Source organism: Monodelphis domestica, chromosome 1 (genome assembly GCF_027887165.1).
Source record: "Monodelphis domestica isolate mMonDom1 chromosome 1, mMonDom1.pri, whole genome shotgun sequence".
NCBI lineage: Eukaryota > Metazoa > Chordata > Mammalia > Didelphimorphia > Didelphidae > Monodelphis > Monodelphis domestica.
In genome coordinates this window covers 87372816-87387071 of record NC_077227.1, presented here as the reverse complement: position 1 = coordinate 87387071, position 14256 = coordinate 87372816, and the positions used below count along the sequence as shown (strand labels likewise).

The 14256-nt window shown below is 37.2% G+C and overlaps 1 protein-coding gene across 9 annotated transcripts in view; it reads right to left on the bottom strand.

Annotated features, from left to right (window-relative positions):
* The window catches only part of CHST15 (carbohydrate sulfotransferase 15), a 133266-nt gene that overhangs the window by 81381 nt on the left and 37629 nt on the right, over window positions 1-14256 (bottom strand). For 4 of the 9 annotated variants that reach the window (XM_007478839.3, XM_007478841.3, XM_016427894.2 and 1 more), the window contains exon 2: window positions 2574-2643. The exons of the other annotated variants lie outside the window; for them this stretch is intronic. The gene's annotated coding sequence lies outside the window, so the exon portion shown is untranslated. The remainder of the gene's footprint in view (window positions 1-2573; window positions 2644-14256) is intronic. 9 annotated transcript variants of the gene reach the window in all.

Sequence of the window (14256 nt, the reverse complement as noted above, 5' to 3'; positions counted from 1 at the left end):
CAGCTTTCAAATGTAGCCTTGGACACTTCCTAGCTATGTGAACTGGACAAGTCACTTAATTCCAATTGCCTAGCCCTTACCACTCTTCTGCCTTGGAACCAGGACTTAGTATTGATTCTAAGATAAAAGGTAAAGGTTTTAAAAAAGAAAACAAACTTGCTATATGACCTCAAGCCAGCCAGGTGTTTGATTTCTCTGAACCTCAATTTTTTCATCTATAAAATGGTAACAGACAAAATTGTTGTGAGGACAAAATGAGATAATGTATGTGCAAGCTCTTTATAACCACACAGTAGTACATTGATATAATCTATTAATGATCATAATTCAAAAATTCAAGAGATTTGAAGAGAGAGGTTTGGTTTGAGCCATGTTGGATTGAGGTACTTGTGGACAAATGAGGGCATAAGAGGCTGACAGTCATGGAAGACATCAAAACTGAAGATATGCATCAGAGAATCACCAATATAAGAGGCAAGATTCAAAGATCCAATAAACATGTCTTTTGATAGTTGGTCTGGATCTGTGATTTCCTCAGTGTGAAGACCTCTCTACTGATGCAGATGGGAACCTGCCCTATAATTTATAGTCTCAGAGACTTTCCTGAAGCACTAAGACATTAAGGGATTTATCCAAGGTCATAAAGTTAGCATGTGTCAGAAATAGGTCTTGAATGCAGATCTACATAATGTATCACATTGCCTCTCCATGCCTGTACATGTGTATATAAAATATGGAAAATATATAATGGAGGAAGGAGTATGATGGAAGCAGACCTGGACACAGTATTCAGTTTTAGTTCTGACACCAAATGTGAAAATGGACAAGCCATTTAATATTCCATGCCTCAGTTTCCTCATCAGATTGATTAGACATCACAGGTTTCTGTGATTTGGAGATGGATGAGAAATTTTAGATCATCTGATCTGACCCCCTATTTTTACAGATGAAAAAAATAAGAAAACAGAACAAGAGATATAAAGTGGCTAAAAATATCTAGCCTATACACATAACTCACAAGGTTATTTATGAAATTAAAGTGAGATAATACATGAAAGGATTTTGGAAAACATAAAAGCATCATTGAAATGTAAAATGGTATTTCTTGTTATTTTATTCATTGTCTTAAGTTTTCCAGGTGTGTTTATTACAAGGAAAGGCACATTCATATGCCACTGTAAGACTCTAAAAGCCCAGAAATGATTGATCTGACTCTCGGTGGGAAGAAAAAGAACTTTCACTAAATGAGATGTTAGGTTTTTAATTTTGAAAAGTGTAACAACTGGACTATTTTCCATATCACACGGTTTACTATATGACTTAAAATCAAGATCATTGGTAGCTAGCCACAGTACTTTAAAGCTTGCAAAATATTGTGTATACCTTATCTCTTTTGATACATGAGGTAAATGTAATTATCTACATTTTAGAAATAAAAAAGCTAGATCTGAGAGGATCAGTGACTTGTCCAAGATCATGTAGTTCAGGGGTCCCCAAAGTTTTTACACAGGGGGCCAGTTCACTGACCTTCAGACTGTTGGAGGGCTGGACTATAAAAAACAAACAATGAAAGAGGTGCCCCTTCCATAAGTGTGGTGGGGGCTGGATAAATGGCCTCAGGGGGCCGCATGTGGACCATGGGCCGCAGTTTGGGGACCTCTGATGTAGTTCTTAAATTTCTAAGGGAGAATCTGAACTCAAAACTTCCTGACTCCAAGTCCAACATTCACTGTACTCTTCACCAAGCTACCTTTGAAAAATATTTCAGAAAAAAATAAAAAAGAACTTTAGAAGATTATTATTATTATATTTAAAAGTTTACCTTTTGTCTTACATTCAATACTAAATACCTTTTCCAAGGCAGAAGAATGGCAAGGGCTAGGAAATTGGGGTTAAATACCTTACCTAGGATCACAAAGCAAAGAAGAGTCTGAGGTCATATTTGAACCCAGGACTCCTTTCCTCAAGTCTGCCTCTCCATTCTCTGTGACACTAGGTGCTCCAAGGAGTTTATTTTTATTTAAATTATTAAATATTAAAATTTGAATATTAAAAATAAAATTTATTAAATTATTAAAATAATTTAAATTATGAATTAAAACAATTATTTAATTATTTGTTTATTTCATTGATCTAACTATTTTATCTAATAGTGGTCTTGTATCTGAGTTGTTATTATTCAATTGTATCTGACTCTTTATGAGTCCATTTAGGGCTTTCTTGGTAAAGATACTGGAGTGGTTTCACATTCCTTTCTCCAGTTCATTTTACAGATGAGGAATTGAGGCTAACAAGATTAAATGATTTATCCAGAGTCACACAGCCCATAAGTGTCTGAGCTCAGGTTTGAACTCAGGAGGATGAATCTTCCTGATTCTAGTCCTAGCACTCTATCCACTGCACCACCTAACTTCCTAAATTGTCTGAATAGCTACTTTATTTACAAAGAACTCATGAAAATGAGACGATCAACAGATAGTATAGATCATTCATTTATAATATATGGCTTGGGATTTCCTCTTCAGTTTCATATACTGATAAGTTTTAATGCAGGCATAATATTTGTCCCTTACCTTGTTTTATACCTTCTCCTCCAAGTCCAAGTTTGATTATTCCATTTTCTTGTTATCCAAGCTTTGTGGCCTGCAATTTTATCATAAATGAATCATTTAGCCACCTCTAGTAATGACTGATTACAAGAGGTTCCTCCTTCCTACTTAAATTCTTAAAAAGTATTGCTAGCATCCCTCCAAAGAAATTTCATTTTAATTTCTTCAAAGCCAGTTTTGAAACAAATTGCTATGCTCTTAAATTCTGCCTTAATATCAACTGTCTCAGCATAACCTGGCTATAAAACACCTTGAAAGCCCCTGGTAACAAGGATTTTTAAACTGAGACCTATTTGCATGACAGCCTATAAAAATGTTCAAAATGAATAAGAAGCACAAATACCAACATCTCAGTAAATCAGTACACAGTGCAGCAGAATACTGTTTCTACAAACATATACTAATGAAGCATAGTCAGAGGACACGTGTAGGCTGGGCATGGAGTATTGGCAGTGATTCTACTTTCTCTCTGGCTAGCTTCCAAAGCAAAATATAAATCACTTTGGATTATGCATTCTTTAATATTCTCCTCTTTGTATAGTGACGATAGCTGTGGTGATTGTATGTATTGTGCTACGGTTTGCTTTTGTAGTTACATATTCCTCTCTATAATTTAGCATCATTCATCAATATGCCATCCCACTCCAAACAAAGGAAGAATTGGATTCAATTTACCCAGTTCTAGAACTTCTGCTATAATACATGCAGCATTATAAATACTCCCAGGAAAAAAAAAAAGTATCTTTAAAAAAAGGAAAACAAAAAAGAACAACAAAAATTCCCCAGTTGTCTAGGTTTGTGAGTTTGGAACTTCATTTTCATGGGATGAAGTGATGCTTGGAGTAAAAAAAGAAACACAGAAAGGTCAAAATTTAGGCATTTAGAAAAGCCCATTCCTAGTGTCATGACATAAAGATATGGGCGAAAGAGAAATCATAAGGTTATAGATTTAGAGGTAAAAAAGACTATAGAGGCTAAAGAATCTGATTTCCTCATCATATAGATGAAGAAACTGAGATAGAGTGATTAAGTGACTTGCCTAGGATCACACAGCTAGTATCTGAGGCAGGGCTTGAATGCTGATTTGTGATACTTCATATTCTCCTCATAGCCTTAATATACACAACAACTTCATCCAGGGAGAGAGCAAAAAGAAACAGATATCATGGACAAGCTTTAGGAGGAAAAGGAGCCTTAAAAGGGCAGCTTAGGACTTGGGAGAGGGAGTAAAGAAGGAAGACCCTATCTCTGCTCTTCTAATAATGTTTTATGGTCTGGCTATATCCAAATATGTGAAGGTCAAGTTGTTTTCATCTGCAGTTAGTGGGGGCCCTGACCATTCAGCATAAAAAGGAATGAAAGGGTGGGCAGAGAAGAATTTCTTGAATTAATTTGAGGCTGAGCAGCCCCTCCACAGAGGACCATATACATCCTGGGAAAGCTTAAGTGTTTCTGTCAGCTCATGCAGTAGAGAATATCATCAATGTTGAACCTCTAGAGCCCTTTCCCATGCAAATGAAAGCTCATAGGACCATAGATTTAGAGCTAAAAGGGATATCAGATCCTTTAGTCATTTTATGGATGAAGAAATTGAAAGAGGTTAAATATCTTGCCCCAAATCACACCAGTAGCATTGGTTGTCTTTTTACACACTTATTCCGAATGGTTGGAGCTAGTCACAGTTTATATAGACAAAAATCTGAACAGTTTAGAGAGCTTTTAAGGTAAGATAATGTCTATGTAAATTGTGACTTAGCTCCAACCATTCAGAATGAGAATATGTAAAAAGACTTCCATCAAAAAGTAGCAGGCTATATAGTGGGAAGAACCAGGATCAGTAATCAGTAAACCTTTGTCTTAATCACTTTTCTTTTAATTAATACTCAGATAAAATCATCTCCTTGGGTCTGTTACTTCATCTGAAAAATGAAAAGGTTAGATTAGATGATCTCAAAGATCCATTCTAGATCTAATGCCTGATTCTGCTTTGCTTTGGCCACAATGAAAGAACTCCACAGTAAATTATTTGGATCTTTTCAGTCTTCTAATGAATGAGGATTACATCATTTGCCACCCAAATAACAATTTGCAAGGAGGAGGATCAAATCAATTATTGCTTCTGGGTCCAGAAAAAAAAAAAACACCTTGAACACACTGGTCAGCTCAGTTTTTATGACATCCTACTTAGACAATATTATCGGACACAAAAAAAAGTGAAAGATAGAATGAAGAAGATGATGAAGTCCATTTAGCACCCAAGGCTTTACACTCCTTGTTTGTTTAAATGGCTGTGTCTAAAAGCACATGATCTGATATAAGTGTGGGGCGACTCAACAGAAAACTACTTTAGAAAGAAACAGAAATGAAAGAATGCAGGAAAATCTGAGCTTTAGGTCCAATATTTGCCTTAGAAAATCCCTTTGATCCCCACTTTGTTTCTAGGACAGATATCAGTGGGGGCATAGTGAAGTAGGAAGAATACTGTGCTATCATCATTAGAGAATTGCATTTAAAGTTCAAGACCCTGGTTTAAATCCAAGCTCTACTCTCTATTACCTACGTGACCTTAGGCAAGGGATGACCTCTCTGGATCTTGACTTCTTTCTTTGTATTACAAAGTAGGTTAAAATAGGTGACCTTTGGGGTCCCTTCTAGCTTAAAATTCCATAAGCCTAAATTGAGGTCATCTTCCAATTTTAAAATCTCTATATAAAATGTCCAAATTACAAATGTCTTTTAATGGAAAAAAGAAAATACAATCAATTATTCCCTTCTATTGGCAGATAGGTGGTGCATTGGATAAAGTACACTGGAGGAGGGGGGAGGCAGCTGGGTAGCTCAGTGGATTGAGAGCCAGGCCAAGAGACTTTAGAGGTCCTAGGTTCAAATCGGGCCTCAGACACTTCCCAGCTGTGTGACCCTGGGCAAGTCACTTGACCCCCATTGCCTAGCCCTTACCACTCTTCTGCCTTGGAGCCAATCCAAGATGGAAGGTATGGGTTTTTAAAAATAAATAAATAAAAATAAATAAATAAAAATAAAATACACTGGGATCAGGAAGACTCATTGTCATGATTTCAAAATCTGGTCTCAGACTCTTACCAGCTATGTGACCCTGGGCAATTCACTTAACTCTGTTTGCCTCAGTTCTTCACCTTTAAAATAAGCTAGAGAAGAAAATGGCAAACAATTCCAGTATCTTTGCCAAGAAAACACCAAATGCATTCACAAAGAGTCAGTCATGACTTCAAATTATTGAGCAACAACAATGCCTTTTTGTGGTTTCTCCTGATTAGTCTGCTTTTTGGTTTATACTTCTATGAAGGCAGAATGCAGCTAATAGGCAGCCCTTAATTATGACCAAGCTCATATCAATCAAAGCCACTAAGAGGTATAACAGATAGAATGCCAGTCTGAGAGTCAGGAAGACTCATCTTCATGAGTTCAAATCTGGTCTCAGTTACTTACTAGCTGAGTGACCCTGGGCAAGTCATTTAACCCTGCTTGCCTCAATTTCCTCATCAGTAAAATGAGCTGGAGAAGGAAATGGCAAACCAGTCCAGTATCTTTGCCAAGAAAACCCTAAATGGGCATACAGAGTTGGACACTTAAAAACAACTGGATATACAAATCAGATTGTATACTAGTAAGTAAATTAATAATGATATAGTATATAGAGAACCAGTCTTGGAATCCGAAAATCCTAAGTTCAGATCCTGCTTCTGATGGTTATAGCTGTGAAGCCTGAGACAAGTGACTTAATGTATCCTATGACTACACTGCAAAATTGTTGGTCATGGATAGGCTTTGGTTCACTCAACAAGTATTTATTAAACATTTCCTATGTGTCATGCATTATACTCAGACCTGGGGATAATAAGTAAAAAGTCCAGTAAGTATCCTCATAGGGAGTTCCCAAAACAATGAAATCATGGGCCCAGGACAGAACCAATAATAATCGACATGTAGAGTTCTTTGTCATTAGTAAAGGCTCATTTGATCTAGACAACTCTCCTATGACATAGTACAAGTTTGATTATTCTCATTTAATGAGAAATAAACTGAATCTCAGAGAGGTTACAGGTCTTGGGGAAATGATCTGTGTCTTGAAGTATTTGGAGGGATGTCAAGTAGAGGAGTGATTAGGGTTTGTTTGTGTGTGTGTGTGTGTGTGTGTGTGTGTGTGTGTGTGTGTGTGTTTCTGCTTTGGCCCAGAGAGCAGAAATAGGAACAGTGGGTGGAAGTTGCCAAGAGCCAAATTGGGACCCGAGGTAAGGAAAAACAAGAGCAATATGAAAGTGGAATGGATTGCTTCTTGGGGGAGTGGGTTCCCCCTCATCAAATGTCTTAGAGTCAAGAGTGGAAGGCCACTTTACAGAGAGGATACAGAGGGGATTCTTTTGCAGATATAGGCTAGTCACATTGCGAACAACATTATAATTTTGTGATTCCCTGTCTCCAAAAGAGAGGTGCTTAGCTTGAAATGCATTAATTTATTTCTTTAATATTTGCTAAATGAATTTCAATAGAGGCAATTTCCTTTGTAATTCTATCTATTTTCTTTCATTCACTTAAAGACATCAGTCTAAGAAGGGGTCCAGGGTCACTAGATTCACTGCCCCAAATGAAAAAAAGATGATCATATACATGCTATTCATACAAGGAGTAAGTATGGTTTCCATGACTGAAAATTTCATCTTTCACCTAAAGCTGACTGGGTAAGGGGAAAAATATACAGCTGCATACAGCAAAGACAAACTGAGCGCCACAGGCCTATCATTAGTGTTCCTTGTAAATGCAAACAAAAATTATGCAACAAAATTAATCATTGAGAACCCATCACAACTACAATTTTTCTTAATAACGTGGTTGTATGTGTTATATTAAATGCTTGATGTATATTTTAAGAGAGAGAGAGAGAGAGATTCGGTGGCTTTCTGTTAGGGCAAGTAACTCAATTGTGCAAATGTTTAGCTCATTTGGAAATATTATATGTGATTACTAAATCTACTGCAACAGATTAAATCAGGTCACCAAGCCATTTATTGGGTGCTTACTATGTGCAAGGCACTGTGGTAAGCCCTGGAAACGAAAATAGAATTGGAAAGAAAGACAGTCCCTGACCTCAAGAAGTTTACATTCTAAAGGGGAAAAAAGAGGGATGAAAAGCTGGGGGTGAGGAAGGGGACTTGAAGTCAAAGTCTTGAGTCAGGAAAAGGACCAGGAGAGGAGTAAGAAGCAAACAAAGCTTGTCTGGGCACTTCTTCAAGAGGAAGGTTCTAGGAAAAACTCAGGAACTCACCAATCAGAGGAAGAAGACAGAGAAGAGGGATCTTCTGGGGTAAGAAAGTAGCAATCACAATCAGTAATAATGATGCACATTTTTATAGTGGGCTTTCTACATCCCTTTCTAAGCCCTATCCCACAGACAGGTGGGTAGAGGAGCAGTGGACAGAACTCTGGGCCTGTGGTCAGGAAGACTTGAATTTCAATTTGACCTCAAACCAGCTCTGTGACCCTGGAGAAGTCATTTTTCCTTTCTGCTTCAGTTTTCTCCCTTGTAAAATTGGGATTGTAAAACCCCTTGTAAAATACTTGGATTTTTGAGAGGATCAAATAAGATAATATTTATAACAAACAATATTTTAAAAGTACTTAGAGCAATGCCTGGCACATAATAAGTGATTAATAAACGTTTGTTTCCTACCTTAATTGTCCCTAAAACTCCATACCTTACTAAGCTAATATGAAACCCCACCAAAGTATCCCCTAATATTCAACTTCTCCATGTTTCAATTACTTTCAGTAACTCTTCTCCTGATCCAGTCATCCATTACTCCAAACAATCAGCTATAGCCCCATTTTCCTTAGTACAACTGTTCAGATCTTTGTTAATTAACAGAAAAGGAAGCTGATCAAACTAATCTATTCTAATACTAACCCCTTTAACCATCTCAGAGGTAAATGTAGAAATTTATTTGGAGGTATGAGTCTGCAGTTTATAGAATTTCTAATAGTCACAAAGCTGAAGTGACAAATTCAGGTAAAGTTGGGGAAATAGGTTTTTGAGAAATTAGATCTCCCTTTTGGCAGTGACAGGAGAGGATTAGAAAGCTCCTCAAGTTGTTGTTGTTGGTGTTTTGTTTTGTTTTTTTTTCAATCCCAGCTTCTTGTCTTCCATTAGTTCAATTCACTTTTTTTTTAAAGCTTTAAATATTTTGACATACTGGGCTGGGTGTGGGGTGAGGAGAAAGGTGGTGTGAGAAGATGGCAGTCAGAATGTAATTCAGAGACTCCCTATATTTGACCATAGTTACAAGGAGGATAGGGCAAGAGAGGTTAAACATCACTAGTGGATCAGCAGAAATTCCTGAAAAGAGGGCAGGGAGAAAACTCAACATGTTCAACTACCAGTGACCTGTAATGTTTCTAGCTTTGATTTCCCCACCTATAAAATGGAAGTTTTGACTCAGATAATCTCTAAGGGAAAGGGGGGATGGGGAGGAGGACTAGCAAACCAAGTAACTTCTCCTTAATAGAAAGCACTAACTGTCAAGGAGAACTGGGACTCTAGCCCCAGGAGAATATCAGCTTGAAAAAAGGTAGTTTCACTTTTGTCTTTGTATCCTCAGAACCTGCTACAAAATAGGAATTCAATAACTGCTTCTTTTGAACTGAATTCTAGTGCTTCTAATCCATGATTTATTACTATGTAACATTTAACAAGACACACACACCTAAGTTCGTTTATGAGGTTCAATGCTTTAGTGACTTTGTTGTTCAGTCGTTTTCAGTATGTCTGATGCGTTGTGACTCCATCTGATATTTTCTTGGCAAAGATACTAGAGTTGTCATTTCCTTCTCCAGCTCATTTTATAGATAAGGAAACAGGAAAACAAGTCACACAGCTAGTAAGATTTTGAGGTCAGATTTGAACTCATGAAGATGAATCCTCCTGTCTCCAGGTCCAGTACTCTATGCACTTCACCACCTAGTTGTCCTATGTTATTGATACTGAAATGGTTTGATATTGACTAACTCCAGTTTACCATCTTTGAAACCACTTTTGGAACCTCAGTTTTCTTATATGTATTTGGGAACAATAATACCATATATTATCTACCTCAGAGCGCTATTGTCAGGCTCAAGTGAAAGAATGTAATAATTCTCACAGAACCACAAATCCTTTTCTTTAACATGCCCCATGATTCTTAGATGAAGAACTTGGCTTCCTGTAAACTAAGATCCCTAGATTTCAGAATCCTGGAAGGAATTACAAAGCATTTTTACTAGATTTATATGATAATCTTCTCCATGTCGTAATTCCCACTTCATCAAATGTGATTTCCAAAAAAGGGGTCAGGAACAAGCCATTTTCTCTGGAGAAATTTTTGTTGGTTCTCCTTCTTCCCCCAGGGAACTTTCTACAGAGTAAAGGGCACCTCAGGCCACATTTTTTTCTGAGTCCTTATTTTGCTCTAGAGCAGTTCATGGTTCAAATGAACGCTTAAATACAAGGACCAATTTAATCGCTGTTAATTAAGTTCAAGGAAATGGAATCTGCTGGATCTCCTTCAACAGGGAATATGCTTTCACTCATCTCACACATCCAATCTGTCACCAGATTTTATCATTTCTATTCTCACATCTCTTATATACTTCTGTTCCTTTCTCTCCTTTCTCACAACCATCGCTCCAAGTTTAGGCACTTATCACCACTTGCCTAGACTACAGCAACTGCCTTCTAATTTATTTCCCTGCCTCATCTAGAGCTCTCTCCACTCCAATTCATCCTCTAATCAGCTGCCAAAGTAGCTTTTCATAAAGTACAGATTGGAAAATGTCACCCCATCTATCTCTCACCCCCCCCTTATTCAATAACTTCCAATGACTCTCCATTACCTCCAGGATGAAATATAAAATCCTTTTACATGAAATACTTTTAAAAACCTGGCCATGTCCTATCTTTCCAGTCTTCTTAAACCAATCCTCTTATATTTACTCTCACCCTCCACATACTTTGCTAACTAGTCACAGTGGCCTAAAAAAATGTTCCATTTCCCATCTTGAGGCAGTTAGTGGCACAGAAGATAGAGCACCGAATCTGGAGTCAGGAAGAACTAAAAATCTAGCTTCAGACACCAAGTAGGTGTGCAACACTGGACAAGTCACTTACCCGCTGCCTGCCTCAGTTTCCTAAAGTGAAAAATGTCAACTGGGGGTAAAATACAACTCAACATGTTCAACTAAGTGACCTTGAGCAAAGTTCTTAATGTTTCTAGCTTTGATTTCCCCACATATAAAAATGAGGTGTTTGACTTAGATAATTTCTAAGAAGAGGCACCTAGGTGGCACAATGGGTAGAGGGCTGGAGTCAGGAATATTCATCTTCCTGAGTTCAAATCTGGTCTCAGACACTTAATGGCCATGTGACCCTGGGAAACTTACTTTACCTTGTTTCTCAATTTCCTCATCTATAAAATACTGGAGAAGGAAAGGGCAAATAACTGCAGTGTCTTTGCCAAAACAACTCCAAATGGGGTCATGGAGACTTGGACACCTCTGAAAAATGACTGAATAACAACAAAATCTCCAAGGAGTTAGGGAATGGGGGAAACTAGCAAACTAAATAATATAGTATATTGTAATAGAAAGAGCTAGCTGTCAGGAGATCCAGCATCCTAATCCCAGTAGAATGCAAATTTGAATATAGCCAAAAGTTCATATTTTTCTTTGTATCCCAGTCCTTATGTCCCAGAACCTACTTCCCTAGATTGTTGTGAGAATCAAGTAAGATTTCTTTTTAGGTGCTTGGTACCACATTTGGCCCATAGTAGGTTCTTAGAATGTTACTCTCTCCACCCTCCTTCCTCCTACTTTCCTAGGCTTTTTTATTGATTATCATTCTGCATGCCTGGAATGTTCTGCCTCCTCAGCTCTCTAAGTTTCCCTGGCTTCCTTTCAAGATATAGTTTAAACCTCTCCTGTGGAAGGACTTATCTGAGTCCTCCAGAAGCCAATGCCTTTTCTTCTAAGCTTACTCTCCCATTCACTCCATATCAGTCTTGTAAGCAATCAGTTATTTGCATGGTGTCTTCCCCATTAGAATTTGAATTCCTTGAGGACAAGGAGTATTTTTGCTTCTATTTGTAACCCCAGTGCTTAGTAGTGCCTTGTACATTATAAGCCTTTAATTAAACACTCACTGACTGTCTGATCTTCATACATTAAAAGAATGCCAGTAGAAGACTGGCATAAATTTTAAACATTTTCAGAAAGTTACTAGCTACTCTTAAATCTCTGTTTAAAAAAATCCTTACACACTCATACTCGACAACATTCCTTTTGGCTCATGCTTGAAGTAATTATTCAATATAACAAACCTCAATTTAACTCTCATTTAATTACCACAAATCTCAGTTTCCTTTTTGGTAACATGGGATAATAAAAACTGCCTTACCTATAGAGAAACCATGAAGTTAAGAAATAGCAGAGATTTGAAAGTATTTTTAAAATTATGAAGCTTTAAAACATATAAATTATATACATACATAAAAGTATTACTGTAATTCTGAGTAATTACCTTTTTATTATGTTGTCTATAGTTTATTATTTTTATTGTTGTTGTTGTTGTTCTTATTCTAGTTTTACTGAGGCCTGACAAAGAATCAACAGTCCCCAGTCACTGGTTTCCAAAATAATTGTTATTTCTTTTCACAGTTACATGTTCTTCACTGATTAACAATATGGAGCCAGCTGTATATATATAATCCAGCATCCGTATCAGCTATTTTATTTCTATAGTACTACTTAATAAAATAGATTATGAGTCTAACAACCCTCCAGTAAAAAATCTCATGAATTCTACTTCTACTGAAATTAGCCATGTGACTTGAGGATAACTGAACTTCTCTCATCTGTAAAATGGGATGACATTATAAACCCTATCTCCCAGTTGAGTTGTTGTGAAGAAAACTTCCAAACACTGTTCTTTTGCAGTCTTCTTGGAACAGAAGCTAGAACTGGGGGAAAAAACAGGAAGATGCTTCCCTCCCATCAGAGCAGAAAATATTGTCTATATCCTTGCTGCTTTAATTCATGGTGCAGCAGAAGCAAGCATAACCCATTCAAAACATCAAGAAAGTCCATATTCAGACTGCTTCATTTATTTAGAAACAATCCTATTTAAAAATTAGCTATGAATAAGGTAGTGATTCTTAACTTCTTTCCCTTCTCTCCTAGAAAAAGAAATCATAGGACCTTAGATTTAGAGCTATGAGGGAACCAAGAGATCACCAAATGTAATCTTCCCATTTTATGGATGAGTAAACTGAGGGAGAGTAGATAAGTGACTTGCTTGCCCAGGGATACACAGTTAGGGTTTGAACTCAGGTCTTCTTGACTCCTGGCACAGTGCCCGACACCAGTGATTTTTAACTTTGGGTTAACTGACCCACAAAAGATACATGAATAGATTTCAACAGGTCCATGAGCTCAGTGTGGGAAAAAATGCATCCTTATTTCCAATAATCTTACACTAAAAACATTTCCTTTGATTTTAAAAACAAAACAAAAATTCTATTGAGTCCTTTGGCTTTACCAGACTGACACATAAAAAAAAAGTTATATGATGCTGAATACTATGAGACAGAAGAAAGTGAAAAATAAATAAATAAAAATGTACTTACCCACAATTTTCTATAGACAGTCATAATGAGGCAAAGTAACTTGGCTCTTTGGTCTTTAGCATTAGAACAAAATTTGTCACCACAAATTGAACAAAGCATCTACCTGAAGAGAAGCCAAACCAATGCATTCTTCTTGCAGACTCTTAAAATTTTCTAAATAGTGCTATTAACCACTTAGGCCTCACTTTACTGCTAAGTGAGCAGTTAGGAGTCTAATGACCCACAGTTCCCATGTTTAGTGTTTCTCAGACAGAGTTTTAAAATTTCTCACTTGAGTACCATACGCCGCCAATGAGAACAATCCCATGGCTCACAAGGCTGAGCTTTAAGAACTGGGATATCAATAAAAAAGACTTTAGTGAATGGTTAAGACTGGAGGGTTTGAATTACCTTATCATGTTTATTTATAGCTATAGATACATAGTTAAGTCTTCCCCTTAAAAAAGTTTCCAGATATGATTTTTGAAAGTCAAGTGAGATAGATATTGAGCAGAATCCCTAGACCAGAGAAATGAACTTAATTTGCTATTTCTAGAACCTGATCAGGGAAAAAAAAAATCATCCCTATATATACATAGTCAAAGGCCTGGAAGGGTGTGAGGATTTTAATCTTACACACTCTATTTAAGTGAAAAGAAGCTTCACTAGTCATCAGCCCCCACCCCCAACGAAGGGCTGTTTCCTTCCTACACAAGAGTTCCTCCCATAAGAATATCTCTAATCTCCAGCAAAAGCACATGTATTCTAAAAGCCCCATAAAAGATATCAGAACTGAGCAGGCAAAATGCCACAAATGGTAAAAACCCAGGCTGCTGCTGGAGAAAGCTCTCTGAGGCATTATCTGCCTATGAAAACCAAGGCTCAAGTCCCCACCCACTTCCATGAAACAAATCTGGGCCCCATTCCTAGTGAATATCAGAGGCTATTAGATGTTCCAGCACAGAACCAGGGGCCGGTGA